The following is a 16,830-nucleotide window of genomic DNA, read 5'->3' on the forward strand; positions in this document are numbered from 1 at the left end:
CCCAGACAGTTCCCAGCAGAGTAACCTAGAGCCTAAGCAGTGTAGACAGGGAAAGCACACACGCTGTGAGTGGGGGCAAACCCAGTGTGGCTGAGATACTGCGAGCACACGCCAGTGTTATTTGTTTGCAGTGTTCCTCCCTCCCCACAGCACAACTGAACAAGTGAGCCTAAAAAAGTGTCCACCACCACCTCCGTGTGTCAGGGCAGAAATTAGACACTGAAGAGACCAGCAAACAGAAGAAGCTAAAACAAACAGAGGGAACCACTTTGGAAGTGACAGGTGCAATAGATTACAACCCTGTAGTTAGCACTGACTACATAGAAAGGGGCCTATAGATCTTGAGAAATACAAGCCAGATCAAGGAACTATCTGAAAATGAACTGACCCCACACTGTCCACAACAACACCAGAGAAAGTCCTAGATATATTTTTACTATTATCATTCTTTAAATAAAAAAAAACAATTTATTTTTAAGTCCCCTATTACTCCTTTAATTTCATTTTTATAACCTACTATTACTTTGCAAAAAAAAAAAAAAGACCCTATTTTTTAAAGAAACTTCATATATACATATTTTATAATTTTTGTGACTTTGTTTTTTCCTTTAATATTGTATTTTTGAGAATCCAACCTCTACTCTAGATTTTTAATCTTTGCTTTTGGTATTTGTTATCAATTTTGTACCTTTAAGAACCCAATCTTCAGTACCATTTTTACTTGGGAGCGAGATTACTGGCTTGACTGCTCTCTCCCCCTCTGGACTCTCCTTTTTCTCCACCAGGTCGCCTCCATCTCCTCCCTTCACCTTCTCTTCCCTACCCAACTCTGTGATTCTCTCTGTGTGTTCCGGACTGTGGAGAACACTTAGGGAACTGATTACTGGCTGAATTTGTCTCTCTCCTTTTGATTCCCCCCTTTATCCTCCTGGCCACCTCTGTCTCCTTCCTCCCTCTTCTCTTCTCTGTACAACTCTGTGAACATCTCTGAGCGGTCCAGACTATGGAAAGCATATAAGGAAGTGATTACTGGCTAGCTTGCTCTCTCCTCTTTTGATTCCCCCGCTTCTCCTCCTGGTGACCTCTATCTCCCTCCTCCCTCTTCTCCATGTAACTCTGTGAACCTCTCTGGGTGTTCCTCACTGTGGAGAAACTTTTAATCTTTAACCTAGATGTTTTATCATCGGTGCTGTATAGATGGAGAAGTCTTGAGGCTACTGCAAGAATAAGACTGAAAACCAGAGGCAGGAGGCTTAAGTCCAAATCCTGAGAACACCAGAGAACTCCTGACTCCAGGGAATATTAATCAATAGCAGTTCATCAAACGCCCCCATACCTACACTGAAACCCAGCACCACCCAAGGGCCAACAAGTTCCAGAGCAAGACATACCACACAAATTCTCCAGCAACTCAGGAACATAGCCCTGAGCGTCAATATACAGGCTGCCCAAAGTCACACCAAACCCACTGACATCTCATAACTCATTACTGAACACGTCATTGCACTCCAGAGAGAAGAAATCCAGCTCCATCCACCAGAACACTGACACAAGCTTCCCTAACCAGGAAACCTTGACAAGCCACCGTTCCAACCCCACCCACAGCAAGGAAACTCCACAATAAAGAGAACTCCACAAACTGCCAGAATATGGAAAGGTCACCCCAAACACAGCAATATAAGCAAGATGAAGAGGCAGAGAAATACCCAGCAGGTAAAGGAATAGGATAAATGCCCACCAAACCAAACAAAAGAGGAAGAGATGGGGAATCTACCTGATAAAGAATTCTGAATAATGATAGTGAAAATGATCCAAAATCTTGAAAACAAAATGGAGTTACAGATAAATAGCCTGGAGACAAGGATTGAGAAGATGAAAGAAAGGCTTAATAAGGACCTAGAAGAAATAAAAAAGAGTCAATATATAATGAATAATGCAATAAACGAGATCAAAAACACTCTGGAGGGAACCAACAGTAGAATAATGGAGGCAGAAGATAGGATAACTGAGGTAGAAGATAGAATGGTAGAAATAAATGAAAGAGAGGAACAAAGAAAAACAAATTAAGAGAAATGAGGACAATCTCAGAGACCTCTGGAACAATGTTAAACGCCCCAAAATTTGAATCATAGGAGTCCCAGAAGAAGAAGACAAAAAGAAAGACCATGAGAAAATACTTAAGGAGATAATAGTTGAAAACTTCCCTAAAATGGGGAAGGAAATAATCACCCAAGTCCAAGAAACCCAGAGAGTCCCAAACAGGATAAACCCAAGGCAAAACACCCCAAGACACATATTAATCAAATTAACAAAGATCAAACACAAAGAACAAATATTAAAAAGCAGCAAGGGAAAAACAACAAATAACACACAAGGGGATTCCCATAAGGATAACAGCTGATCTTTCAATGGAAACTCTTCAGGCCAGGAGGGAATGGCAGGACATACTTAAAGTGATGAAAGAAAATAACCTACAGCCCAGATTACTGTATCCAGCAAGGATCTCATTCAAATATGAAGGAGAAATCAAAAGCTTTACAGATAAGCAAAAGCTGAGAGAACTCAGCACCACCAAACCAGCTCTCCAACAAATGCTCAAGGATCTTCTCTAGACAGGAAACACAGAAAGGGTGTATAAACTCAAACCCAAACAATAAAGTAAATGGCAATGGGATCATACTTATCAATAATTACCTTAAATGTAAATGGGTTGAATGCCCCAACCAAAAGACAGAGACTGGATGAACGGATATGAAAACAAGACCCCTATATATGTTGTTTACAAGAGACCCACCTTGAAACCAGGGACACATACAGACTGAAAGTGAAGGGCTGGAAAAAGATATTTCATGCAAATAGAGACCAAAAGAAAGCAGGAGTAGCAATACTCATATCAGATAAAATAGACTTTAAAACAAAGGCTGTGAAAAGAGACAAAGAAGGACACTACATAATGATAAAGGATCAATCCAAGAAGAAGATATAACAATTATAAATATATATGCACCCAACATAGGAGCACCTCAATATGTAAGACAAATGCTAACAAGTATGAAAGGGGAAATTAACAATAACACAATAATAGTAGGAGACTTTAATACCCCACTCACACCTATGGATAGATCAACTAAACAGAAAATTAACAAGGAAACACAAACTTTAAATGATACAATAGACCAGTTAGACCTAATTGATATCTATAGGACATTTCACCCCAAAACAATGAATTTCACCTTTTTCTCAAGCACACAGAACCTTCTCCAGGATAGATCACACCCTGGGCCATAAATCTAGCCTTGGTAAGTTCAAAACAATTGAAATAATTCCAAGCATCTTTTCTGACCACAATGCAGTACGATTAGATCTCAATTACAGGGAAAAAACTATTAAAAATTCCAACATATGGAGGCTGAACAACATGCTTCTGAATAACCAACAAATCACAGAAGAAATCAAAAAAGAAATCAAAATATGCATAGAAACGAATGAAAATGAAAACACAACAACCCAAAACCTGTGGGACACTGAAAAGCAGTGCTAAGGGGAAGGTTCATAGCAATACAGGCATACCTCAAGAAACAAGAAAAAAGTCAAATAAATAACCTAACTCTACACCTAAAGCAACTAGAAAAGGAAGAAATGAAGAACCCCAGGGTTAGTAGAAGGAAAGAAATCTTAAAAATTAGGGCACAAATAAAAGAGACCATAGCAAAAATTAACAAAGCCAAAAGCTGGTTCTTTGAGAAGATAAGTAAAATTGACAAACCATTAGCCAGACTCATCAGGAAACAAAGGGAGAAAAATCAAATCAATAAAATTAGAAATGAAAATAGAGAGATCACAACAGACAACACAGAAATACAAAGGATCATAAGAGACTACTATCAGCAACTATATGCCAATAAAATGGACAACTTGGAAGAAATGGACAAATTCTTAGAAAAGTACAACTTTCCAAACTGAACCAGGAAGAAATAGAAAATCCTAACAGACCCATCACAAGCACAAAAATTGAAACTGCAATAAAAAATCTTCCAGCAAACAAAAGCCCAGGACCAGAGGGCTTCACAGCTGAATTCTACCAAAAATTTAGAGAAAAGCTAACACCTATCCTACTCAAACTCTTCCATAAAATTGCAGAGGAAGGTAAACTTCCAAACTCATTCTATGAGGCCACCATCACCCTAATACCAAAACCTGACAAAGATCCCACCAAAAAAGAAAACTACAGGCCAATATCACTGATGAACATAGAGCAAAAATCCTTAACAAAATTCTAGCAAACAGAATCCAACAACATATTAAAAAGATCATACATCATGACCAAGTGGGCTTTATCCCAGGGATGCAAGATTCTTCAATATCCACAAATCAATCAATGTAATACACCACATTAACAAATTGAAAAATAAAAGCCATATGATTATCTCAATAGACGCAGGGAAAGCCTTTGACAAAATTCAACATCCATTTATGATAAAAACCCTCCAGAAAGCAGGAATAGAAGGAACATACCTCAATATAATAAAAGCTATATATGACAAACCCACAGAAAATATTATCCTCAATGGTGAAAAATTGAAAGCATTTCCCCTAAAGTCAGGAACAAGACAAGGGTGCCCACTCTCACCACTACTATTCAACATAGTTTTGGAAGTTTTGGCCACAGCAATCAGAGCAGAAAAAGAAATAAAAGGAATCCAAATTGGAACAGAAGAAGTAAAACTCTCACTGTTTGCAGATGATATGATCCTCTACATAGAAAACCCTAAAGAGTCCACCAGAAAACTACTAGAGCTAATCAATGAATATAGTAAAGTTGCAGGATATAAAATCAACACACAGAAATCCCTTGCATTCCTATACAATAATAATGAGAAAATAGAGAAATTAAGGAAACAATTCCATTCACCATTGCAACAAAAAGAATAAAATACTTAGGAATATATCTACCTAAAGAAACAAAAGACCTATATATAGAAAACTATAAAACACTGGTGAAAGAAATCGAAGAGGAGACTAATAGATGGAGAAATATACCGTGTTCATGGATCGGAAGAATCACTATAGTGAAAATGAGTATACTACTCAAAGCAATCTATAGATTCAACGCAATCCCTATCAAGCTACCAAAGGTATTTTTCACAGAGCTAGAACAAATAATTTCACAATTTGTATGGAAATACAAAAAACCTTGAACAGCCAAAGCAATCTTGAGAAAGAAGAATGGAACTGGAGGAATCAACCTGCCTGACTTCAGGCTCTATTACAAAGCCGCAGTCATCAAGACAGTATGGTACTGGCACAAAGACAGAAATATAGATCAATGGAACAAAATAGAAAGCCCAGAGATAAATCCACGCACCTATGGACACCTTATCTTTGACAAAGGAGGCAAGAATATACAATGGAGAAAAGACAATCTCTTTAACAAGTGGTGCTGGGAAAACTGGTCAACAACTTGTAAAAGAATGAAACTAGATCACTTTCTAATACCATACACAAAAATAAACTCAAAATGGATTAAAGATCTAAACATAAGACCAGAAACTATAAAACTCCTAGAGGAGAACATAGGCAAAACACTCTCCGACATAAATCACAGCAGGATCTTCTATGACCCACCTCCCAGAATACTGGAAGTAAAAGCAAAAATAAACAAATAGTACCTAGTTAAAATTAAAAGCTTCTGCACAACAAAGGAAACTAGAAGCAAGGTGAAAAGACAACCTTCAGAATGGGAGAAAACAATAGCAAATGAAGCAACTGACAAACAATTAACCTCAAAAATATACAAGCAACTCCTACAGCTCAATTCCAGAAAAATGAAAGACCCAATTAAAAAATGGGCCAAAGAACTAAACAGATATTTCTCCAAAGAAGACATACAGATGGCTAATAAACACATGAAAAGATGCTCAACATCATTCATTATCAGAGAAATGTAAATCAAAACTACAATAAGGTACCACTTCACACCAGTCAGAATGGCTGCTATTCAAAAGTCTACAAGCAATAAATGCTTGAGAGGGTGTGAGAAAAGGGAACCCTCTTACACTGTTGGTGGGAATGCAAACTAGTACAGCCACTATGGAGAACAGTGTGGAGATTCCTTAAAAACTGGAAATAGAACTGACATACAACCCAGCAATCCCACTGGGCATACACACCGAGGAAACCAGAATTGAAAGAAACACATGTACCCCAATGTTCATCATAGCATTGTTTATAATAGCCAGGACATGGAAGCAACCTAGATGTCCATCAGCAGACGAATGGATAAGAAAGCTGTGGTACATATACACAATGGAGTATTACTCAGCCATTAAAAAGAATACATTTGAATCAGTTCTAATGAGGTGGTTGAAACTGGAGCCTATTATACAGAGTGAAGTAAGCCAGAAATAAAAACATCAATACAGTGTAATAACACATATATATGGAATTTAGAAAGATAGTAACAATAACCCTGTATGCGAGACAGCAAAAGAGACACAGATGTATAGAACAGTCTTTTGGACTCTGTGGGAGAAGGTGAGGATGGAATGATTTGGGAGAATGGCATTGAAACATGTATATTATCATATGTGAAATGAATTGCCAGTCCAGGTTCAATGCATGATACAGGATGCTCGGGGCTGGTGCACTGGGATGACCCAGAAGGATGGGATGGAGAAGGAGGTGGGAGGGGGGTTCAGGATGGGGAACACATGTACACCCGTGGTGGATTCATGTCAATGTATGGCAAAACCAATACAATATTGTAAAGTAAAAAAAAAAAAAAAAAAAAACAGCAGAGACATTACTTTACCAACAAAGGTCCATCTAGTCAAAGCTATGGTTTTTCCAGTTGTCATGTATGGTTGTGAGAGTTGGACTATAAAGAAAGCTGAGCACAGAAGAATTGATGCTTTGGGACTGTGGTGTTGGAGAAGACTCTTGAGAGTCCCTTGGACTGCAAGGAGATCCAACCAGTCAATCCTAAAGGAAATCAGTCCTGAATATTCATTGGAAGGACTGATGCTGAAGCTGAAACTCCAATACTTTGGTCACCTGATGCAAAGAACTGACTCATTGGAAAAGACCCTGATGCTGGGAAAGATTGAAGGTGGGAAGAGAAGCAGACAACAGAGGGTGAGATGGTTGGATGATATCACCGACGCAATGGCCATGAGTTTGAGTAGGCTCTGGGAGTTGGTGACGGACAGGGAAGCCTGGTGTGCTGCAGTCCACAGGGTTGCAAAGAGTCAGACATGACTGAGCAACTGAACTGAACTGGACCATATGCTCAGAGAAATCATAAAAGGAGAGTGACTTCCCTGCCCATGGAAGTTCGGGAATGCTGGAATGAGAACACACCAGAGACCTCTCTCAGAAAAAGAATGGAGTATAAAAGCAGAGTGACGATTTGTCCTCATTTGCCTAAAACAGTCTCAGATTACTCGGCATCTTTATTAATAGCAGTCCATTTCATTCTCAGAAGGGTTCCAGTTTGAATGACATATAGGGTACCCTGAGTTAAGGACTTCTTAAATTTTAGTGAGCCTCAGGATCACCCTGAGGGATTGCTAAAACACAAATTGTAGGATCCACTCCTAGTGTTTCTGATCCTGTATGTCTAAGCCAAGTCCTGAGAATCTGCATATCTAACAAAGTTCCCCTGTAATCCTAGTGCAGCTAGTCTAGAGACCACAATCAGAGAATTACCACATGCAGGTATAAAAGTGCATGACTCTCAGTGAGACTAGTAACTAGCTCTAAATGTACTACTATAAGGTCTCTAAAGGCAGCAGAAAGGGCAAAAAAGTAATTCAGACCAGTGTTACTACACATGTAGACCGTGGATTGATGCTTCACCCACAGAGATAAGCACCAAAACTGATACTTAAGCATTTAGAAACCATGGAATGTGGCAGTCGTGTAGGTCTATTGAATTTAGTAATAAAAAACACAGCTTACATTGTGTTTATTTTTCTAATTTCCTTTTTCTAACAATTCATTTTTCTAATAATTTCATAAAAATGTCAGTCCTTGAAAGACTAAGGGAGGGGAAACCTAATCTTCCATCACTGAGTTTGAGAAGCACTGGTTCAGACAGACTATTTTGAGAGGGTCCTTGTAAATTATGCTAAGTAGACTACTCTTTATCCTGTGAGCAGCAGGAAGCAATCAAAGGCTTTTAAGTAGGGAAATATTGAGTCCAGATTTCTATTTAAAAAGGTAATTCTGGTAACAAGATAGATTAGTGGTCTTCAAACTTTTTGAAACACACATTCCCATCAGTTAAAAATACGTTGACCACTCCCCTTACCATCATTATAAACATATATTACTATATTTACATATTATATGTGTTTTAAAATATACATAAAATAGAAGCAACATGAGAGTAAAGAAAAAATAAAAAGCAAAATTTTATTGTCCTTTTTTACTCTCTCAAAAGATCTTCCTGCACATTCTGAAAAGCATGGTGGTCAATATCTTTCAGTAAGGATTCAGGTTAGAACCTGGTCAGCCATCTAATCCTACGACTCATATTTATTAAAAGCTCAACTATGTCCACAGAACATACCTGGATAATTACCACAACTTCATGATGTTATGTAATATCTAGGGAAGGGCACTAGGGCTTTCAGAGTATATGAGGCCAGAAGGAAGAAATGCAATAACTGTATAACTGACCATCCAGGAAGTAGCATGTACACTAAATGGAACCCATGTTTCATTCATTTTATGGTCGTAGGAAATCTTTGGCCAAAGAATTTTGACCTATTTGGCCTGGCAGAGAAACTGACAGGGTTTACAGCAAGGAATTTCAAGTTTGTTTAGGCATGGTAAAGCTGAGTCTACCTTGTGGTAGACAGGCTACCTACAATGGGTCAGAGGCCAGGCTTTAAAATGCCACAGAGTGCTGCTTTCCTCAGAGCTGCACAGACTCCAGAGAACCAGTAGTCTATTATGTTTAACAGCTTCCACTCCATCATTGATCAAGAGAGTTTGTGCCATGAATTTTTCATGTCTGGTTCACTGTGGGATTTGATTGAAGGAAATTATTATAATATTGTGGCTTTTCAAAAATACCCATGCCCTTAGCCATTACCAATTAATGCAATATTTGAGAAAAACTGCTGCAGAGTTAGAAATTTAATTTGATTTAAATTTCTAGGTGGAGGGAACTTATTGAAAAGATTTATTAACTGCCTTAGTTCAAGAATGTAGGCCAATTAAGGACCCTGAGAAACATACTCTGCAGATTCCCAGTAGCACACAAGACTGTAGCTTCTTTCTTAAATTGAGCAAGATATCTCATGTCTTGAAAATTTGGTTTAACAAGACATCTTATACTTTTACCTCAAAAAAATGAAAGAAAAAATCACTGGCAACCATTATAGGGAGGGACAGGTAGTCAGCCTGTTACTACAGGTGTGAATTGGGCATATTACAGCTAGACTGCATGTTACTCTTCAATGGCAATTCCCCAGAGCTCAAGGAAACTGGGGACTCTGAACAATCTAAATGCTATTAACTACAGATGAAGTCACGATTTCAGAAATTATTCAAAAATTGGAATACATGAGCAACTTTAAATTTCTATTGCTTCCTTAGCAGAGCAAAGTTCAAGTTGTGTCTAGTTGCCATGGCCATGTCTTCAAAGCTCAGCATTTATGAGGTATTGATTAAATGGAAAACAAACTCTCCTTTTCAGGGAGTAACAATGGCTCTTCACTCAAACTACAGATAAACACATCTGCTGTCATCCTAATGTAGAGTCGAGACAGGTCTCCTAGCCTGCATCCCTATCAAACAGCAAAGCATCTTCTAAACTCCTTAGATGTTTAAAAAAAATAAATAGTATGTTTTTGGCTGCCATCAAAACACCATACTCCTGGAATTTTGGAAACAGATATATATAAATTCTAAAATGAGCCTGATATTTCAGGGCCATGTGCCTAAGCCACAGGCAATGTTCAAGTCTACTTAATACTGGACATTTAGGAGGACATGTTGAAGTCAAAGCTGAAAGATTCCATGTTAAACTCAGAATCAGAACTGAAAATTAAGTCAGTTTATCAGAATAATTCAATTAGATAAATACTAACTTTTCTCATTAAACAATTCATAATTAACCAAAGCATATCAGTTTCTGCCTATAACTTGTCCACTGTGTATAAACAAAGTTAAACTGTTTTATGATGTGCTCTTTTTTCCTGTTGGTGGCAGTTTTTTTCCAATGATCAGCAAAAAAAAAATTATGAACTGGGCAATTTTCACTTATGGATCTCTGGTGTGTAGCCAGTCACTCTGAAAGAACCAGGCATTCACACTCCTCGTTAATAGCTAGTTTCCACCTCAAATATTCTGTTCAGTTCTTCCCACATTGCAGACTGTATGCCCTTAATCTCTCCCAGAAACACAGTCATGCCACTTTTGGGATGTTTGTGATACTCAAAACAATCCGAACAAATTGCAAAATAGGCCAAATTATTCCCTGGTGGCTCAGAAGGTATCCACCTGCAACGTGGGAGACCTGGGTTCGAACTCTTGGTTGGGAAGATCTCCTGGAGGAGGGCATGGCAACCCACTCCAGTATTCTCGCCTGGAGACTCCCCATGTCCAGAGGACCCTGGCAGGCTACAGTCCATGGGGTCGAAAAAAGGACACAACTGAGTGACTAAGCACTTGCTTTAGACACCTTTCCCACTAATGTTCACCCTTCTCTTGACCTTTTCCCAAAATCCATTTCATCCGGCATTAAATCATGTAACCAGTTTTTGGGTGCCTACTATGTACACTGCAGGATCATTCTGTATAACATCTCATTTATCTTAACAATGTATCATCTTTTTGCAAATGTAGAAAAGATCTTATAATTTCAAAAACTAAGGGGGAAAGCACTTTGAAACGGTAATGACAGGAAGACTGCAACTGCCACTGAGTGGAATTAATTTCACTTTGTGGGGAGGGAAGGTCAACTGCTAAAGACTTTTTCAGCAACTAACTACTTTAAAAACGAGAGTCAGAGATTTCAAATTTTCAATAGGGAGGGAATGAACGTTTGTAAACTTGACCATCAACATCTACTTACTTCATCTTCCTCTCCTACCACACTCCATCCTGGAGCTTCATTTCAAGTTCCAGAAAATAATACAGTGAGGGACTGCCTTTCCCATTGCAGAAGCCTTACCCAGGCTGTTATCAACGTCATGCCTATCAATTAAGGGCTAAAGTTAAATGAAAACAGGTCTGTCTGTCCTTGAAATGCTGCACACCTGGGCTTCAAAGCTATCTACTAACCAGACACGTGCACAGCATCGAAGCAAAGGGCAACACTGGTTTGGTTTGTTCTTTTAAGAGTAAGATCAATATTAGAGAATGCTTATTTCACAGAGATTTTACTAACTTCATTTAACCACAAGGCAGCTTCACAAAGGCATGCAATCAATATAGAGACAATTCAAATCTGAAATTCTTAAAACACAATCTACCTTTGTTTACAATATTATTGGGTGGCAGAGTTTTAAACTATACAAATGGCAATTATACTATATGTTTATCCTTCAGCTTTATCTAATTTTACATTTTTAAGATTTAGTCATGATGATATACAAACTCCTTTTCATTCACTGTAACTACATGATTAGTAGGAATTCATGATTCATTCACCTAATCTCCTGTTGAGCATTCCCTACTGGTCACTAATACAAACAAGGGATTAGAACTAAATATCTCTTTCGATAACCAACTTTTTTCCAGGTGATTCAATAATCAAGTCTCAAAATACAGGAGAATCTATAGTTTACAAGCTTTGAAATCATAGAGACCTGGGTTCCATTCCTGGAACCAGCTCTGTGTTCTTGTGGCCAATTGCTTAAATTTTCCTATATTTTAACTTCCTTATTTATAAAGTAATTAATAAAAGTATTAAATATTTATAGTTGGATGGACTAAATAAGAGTTACAAAGCAGCCTGAATGCAGTGAACATTCAACAAACAGTGGCTACCTGGTGGCTCAGCAGTAAAGAATTCACCTGCAACGCAGGAGACACCCAGGTATCTTCCTGGGTCGGGAAGATACCCTGGAGGGCCTGACAACCCACTACAGTATTCTTGCCTAGAGAGTCTCATATACAGAGGAGCCTGGCAGGCTACAGTCCACAGGTTTACAAAGAGTCAGACTGAAGCAACTGAGCACACACTATTATTATTATTAACATCTCTTTTCAGTCAAAATTATCGAAGCTATTTGGGGGCTTCAAAAAAACAAGTAATTGTTTTAGCTGCGATTTTTCTTCTGTAGTCAATAGTAGTTGTTTCTCAAAAAACTAAACAAAAAATTTCACCAATGCAATGAATACAAGGGAGGTGGGAGTGGGGAGGCCTAAATTTGGGAGTTTAAAAAAATCAATTTATAAATCAAAATGTAAGGGTTTCAGTAAACCAAACCCTCTTAAGAATAAACATATATTGAATCCTAACCCACTGCTATTCAATAGAAATATAGTGTGAGCCACATATGTAATTTGAAATTTTTCTAGTAGCCACATGTTAAGCAAAAAGAAACAAGTAAAATTAATCTAAATAACATATTTAATTATCCTTTTGTTGTCATTTAGTTGCTAAGTCATGTCTGACTCTTTGCAACTTCATGGACTGTAGCCCGCCAGGCTCCTCTGTCCATGGGATTTCCCAGGCAAGAATACTGGAGTGGGTTGCCATTTCCTTCTCCAGGGGATTTTAATTATTCTAATATATATAAATTATCATTTAAATATGTAAATAATGTTAAAACTAAGGTATTTAGGTTTTTACATTGTCTTCAAAATTTGATGTCTATTTATACTTACAGTCTATTTATATATTTCAACCCCAACTAGCCCTATTTCAAGTGCTTAGTCACAAAAGCAAGCGGCTAACCAGGCTGTCAGGGCAGTTTTAAACTAGGCTTTTTCAGAAAGATCTCTGTATAGTGTTTTTAGCAAAAACTTTCATCAGCTAATACAGCCTCAACACCTTTTATCAAAGTAACTGTCAGAATGAGGGAGCATTCCTCGTGGCTCAGAAGTAAAGAATCCACCTGCAATGTGGGAGACGGGGGTTCGATCCCTGGGTTGGGAAGATCCCCCGGAAGAAAGAATGGCAACCCATTCCAGCATTCTTGCCAGGAAAATCCCACGGACAGAGGAGCCTTGCGGGCTTCAGTCCATTGGGTGGCAAAGGGTTGGACATGACCAAAGCACTGAGCAGAGCAGATCAGAACGAAACCACTTTAAAACTAGAGTTCCTCCCAGTAAAAACAATAAACTCCTTCATTCTATCAGAATTCAACATCTCAGTGGATGAGCAAAAAGCAGGAGAAGAATGTCTTACAGTTTACAAGACACATTCTTGAACATTATTTTATTTCAACCTCCCCAAACTCAGTGTGGTATATTATTTACAAATGGGAAAACAGGGGTAGAGTCGAGTGACTTGTCAAGAGTTATATGGTAGGTGGACTTAATTCACTGTCTACAAACTCTGCAGGCTACACAGATGTGCAAACGCAAAAAACTAAGCAGGCCTTTTTCATTTTTTTCTCTCCATTAGCATCAGAACCTAGAATGAATGCTTTTTAAAAAGGCATCCAAATCTACTCAAAAACATCTGAATTGGGCAGGGGTGGGGAGGGGGGGTTACGGCAAACAGCAATAGTCAAGCGATCTCAAAAATTAAGGTGGAGAGATCAGCCCTGGGATTTCCTTGGAGGGAATGATGCTGAAGCTGAAACTCCAGTACTTTGGCCACCTCATTCGAAGAGTTGACTCATTGGAAAAGACTCTGATGCTGGGAGGGATTGGGGGCAGGAGGAGAAGGGGACGACAGAGGATGAGATGGCTGGATGGCATCACTGACTCGATGGACCTGAGTCTGAGTGAACTCCGGGAGTTGGTGATGGACAGGGAGGCCTGGCGTGCTGCGATTCATGGGGTCGCAAAGAGTCTGACACAACTGAGCGACTGAACTGAACTGAACTGAGACCTGTTTCTCCCCACTCCAGTACTCTTGCCTGGAAAATCCCAGGGACAGAGGAGCCTGGTGGGCTGCAGTCCATGGGGTCACTAAGAGTAGGACACGACTGAGTGACTTCATTTTCACTTTTCACTTTCATGTATTGGAGAAGGAAATGGCAACCCACTCCAGGGTTCTTGCCTGGAGAATCCCAGGGACCAGGGAGCCGGGTGGGCTGCCATCTATGGGGTCGCACAGAGTCAGACATGACTGAAGCGACTTAGCAGCAGCAGCAGCAGCAGCAGCAGACCTGTTTCTCAAAAAGTTTATTCTAATACCAAGGTGAGCAAAATCTTGAGTAAACAAATGAAACCCACTTTAGTTTCCCCAACCTAATGTATTTTTGTTAAAGTTTAACAAAGCAGAGATAGACTGCTTGGTTGTTTAATTATTAAGTGCTCTTAAATACAAATGCAATTACAAGGATTACTGAATGCTGAGCCACTGTCTAAAAATCACGAGGTTCTAAAAGGTAAATTCATCATGGGAAAATACACAGATTTTTCTTTTAAAGAATACTCATTGAAAGGCAAGATACCATAATGTTATCAGTGGTTACTTTCAATGGTAGGTGTGTTTGTGTGTGCTTTTAGTTCCTTTGCTGAAAATTATCTCCATTTTTTCTACAACGACTACATTAACTTTATAGTTATAAACTATGAACTATAAGGGGCTTCCCTTGTGGCTCAGCTGGTAAAGAATCCACCTGCAATGCGGGAGACCTGGGTTCAATCCCTGGGTTGGGAAGATCCTCTGGATAAGGGAAAGACTGCCCAGGATTCTGGCCTGGACATGAGAGTGACTTTCACTTTCACTTTCATAGTTATAAAAACTATTGCTACAGGACCAGAACTTATTAAAGCACCTTTAAACACAAATGAGGGCTTAATATAATTTATTTCCAACTTTAAACACAGCCATTATTCTGATATACCAAGCTCACCTTATGCAACCCTTAATAGGATCTCAATTAGAGAAGCGCAAATTTCCTTAGAACACAATTTATAAACTCTATATGTAAAGAACCATCCAGTTCTCTTACTTATTAATTTTCTTATTATTTTAAATTTTAAACAATCCTTATGAAGATCACTTGGGGCCTAGAAACAAATTCACTATAGCTAAAAGTCGGTACCTCGCCTAACTTTTTCAGATGCTGCAAAACGAACCGATTTGAGTTTTTACCTTCACTCCTCCCTAGCTTTACCTTTCAAAAGCTTTGAGCAAATAAATTGACAGACCAGTAGGATCTTAGACTGCCTACAAGTGGTACTAACATACTCGGTGTAACAGACGTCTTTATTTTCCAGGTCTCCAGAAGTCTTCTCAGCTCTTTTAAGAAACATTTGTTTATTGCACACCTACCAATGGCCAGACTCTGAAAGCAGCTGAGAAGGTCCTTAAAGGCCACCCTCTCAATCGCGCAGACAAACCAGTAAACAACTAATTCAAATCCAAAGTGATAAGAACCATCTGGAGATATGACAAACTGCCAAGACAACACTTCAGGGGGAGATTAATTCGGCCTGCTAGGTGTCCCTGGAGGGTTGAGATACTTGTAGGAGGTAGGGGGAAAGAATGTGAATATGCTTTCCTGAGCTTGACTTAGAGCAGGAGTCCTGCGATTTCCCCAAAGGCTGGAGGCACAGCGCTCTCCGCCTGGTCCTCCCCATTTAAAGAGTGAAGCTAGCAGAACCTAGGCCTGACCGTCGGCCTAGGAACTCGGCTACGTGACCACCAGCAACCAGATGGGGACTTGGGCACCCCGTCCTCCGGGACCTCGAGCAGGCCACCACCTGTTCACTCCTTTCACCGTCACCAGTTGGGGCGACTCTGCCCAGCTCTGGGGGCGAAGCGCAGGCACCCATCTGGGTGCAAAATTTGATCCCGGCCTCTCCCGGTACAGACCAGGGCCGAGATTTGAGGGCCGCCAGGGCGGGGCGGGGCGGCTGCGCGGCCCGCGGCCTCCGGCGAGTCCGGCACCGAGGGGCGGGGATCACGGTGGGGTCCCAGTGCCCCACGCAGGAGGACGGCACCCCGTGCCCTCCGCGGTCTTGGCCGAGCGCCCAGCGGCGCCCAGGGTCTCCCGTGCCCACTCTTCCCGGACGACTGACGGAGAGCGCGCCGGGACGGGGGAGGAGGCTCCGGACGCGGGGAGAGCGGCCCCGTCCGGTTCGAGGCGCGGGGTCCCCGCGGCGCAGCGCGCGCCTGCCCGGCTGGCCCCCCGCTTTACCTGATCCGGCGGAGGCGCCGGTGGGAGCCCGGAGCTGGCGGGCGGGCAGGTTCGGCGTCAGCCCTCCCTCACCTGGGCGGAAGTGAGAAGCCCAGGGCGACCGCGCCTCACCTGGCAGGCCCTCCCCTCTCTCCTACCCTCCCCGGCCGGGGCGGGGCGCCGAGGTGGCGCGGGAGGGGTTGGAGGGCGAGTCTGGGGCTGCTGGAGGCCGACTGCTGGGGTAGCGCCGGGGCGGTGGGCTTCTCTACTTTCAGCAGGTGAAGTTCTACTGGGCGAGGGAGTGCTAAGCAGCCAGAAAAAGGTGGGATCTGGGGGGCAAGAGGGTAGACGAAAAGCCAAGTGGTGGGGAGATCTGGTTGGGCCGGTGTGGGAGGGCTGGGCTGAGAGAAGACCTAAAATCAAGGAAACTAAAGAAGGACATTGATGAAAGGATTTGGTCGAATCTGCCAATGGCACCCACTCCAGTCCTCCTGTCTGGAAAATCCCATGGCCGGAGGAGCCTGGACGGCTACAGTCCATGGGGTCGCGAAGAGTCGGACAGGACTGA

General features: G+C 40.9%; 1 protein-coding gene across 4 annotated transcripts in view; it reads right to left on the bottom strand.

Annotated features, from left to right (window-relative positions):
• PATJ (PATJ crumbs cell polarity complex component) overlaps positions 1–16,428 on the bottom strand; it is a 387,741-nt gene extending 371,313 nt beyond the window's left edge. For 3 of the 4 annotated variants that reach the window (XM_070367930.1, XM_070367929.1, XM_070367931.1), the window contains exon 1: positions 16,284–16,427. The gene's annotated coding sequence lies outside the window, so the exon portion shown is untranslated. Of the gene's footprint in view, positions 1–16,283 lie in introns of all 4 variants that reach the window. The other variant, XM_070367927.1, reaches the window with a different exon arrangement.
• Positions 16,429–16,830: the final 402 nt, after the last annotated feature.

The sequence above is a fragment of the Bos mutus genome, chromosome 3, assembly GCF_027580195.1.
Source record: "Bos mutus isolate GX-2022 chromosome 3, NWIPB_WYAK_1.1, whole genome shotgun sequence".
In the NCBI taxonomy this organism is placed as follows: domain Eukaryota; kingdom Metazoa; phylum Chordata; class Mammalia; order Artiodactyla; family Bovidae; genus Bos; species Bos mutus.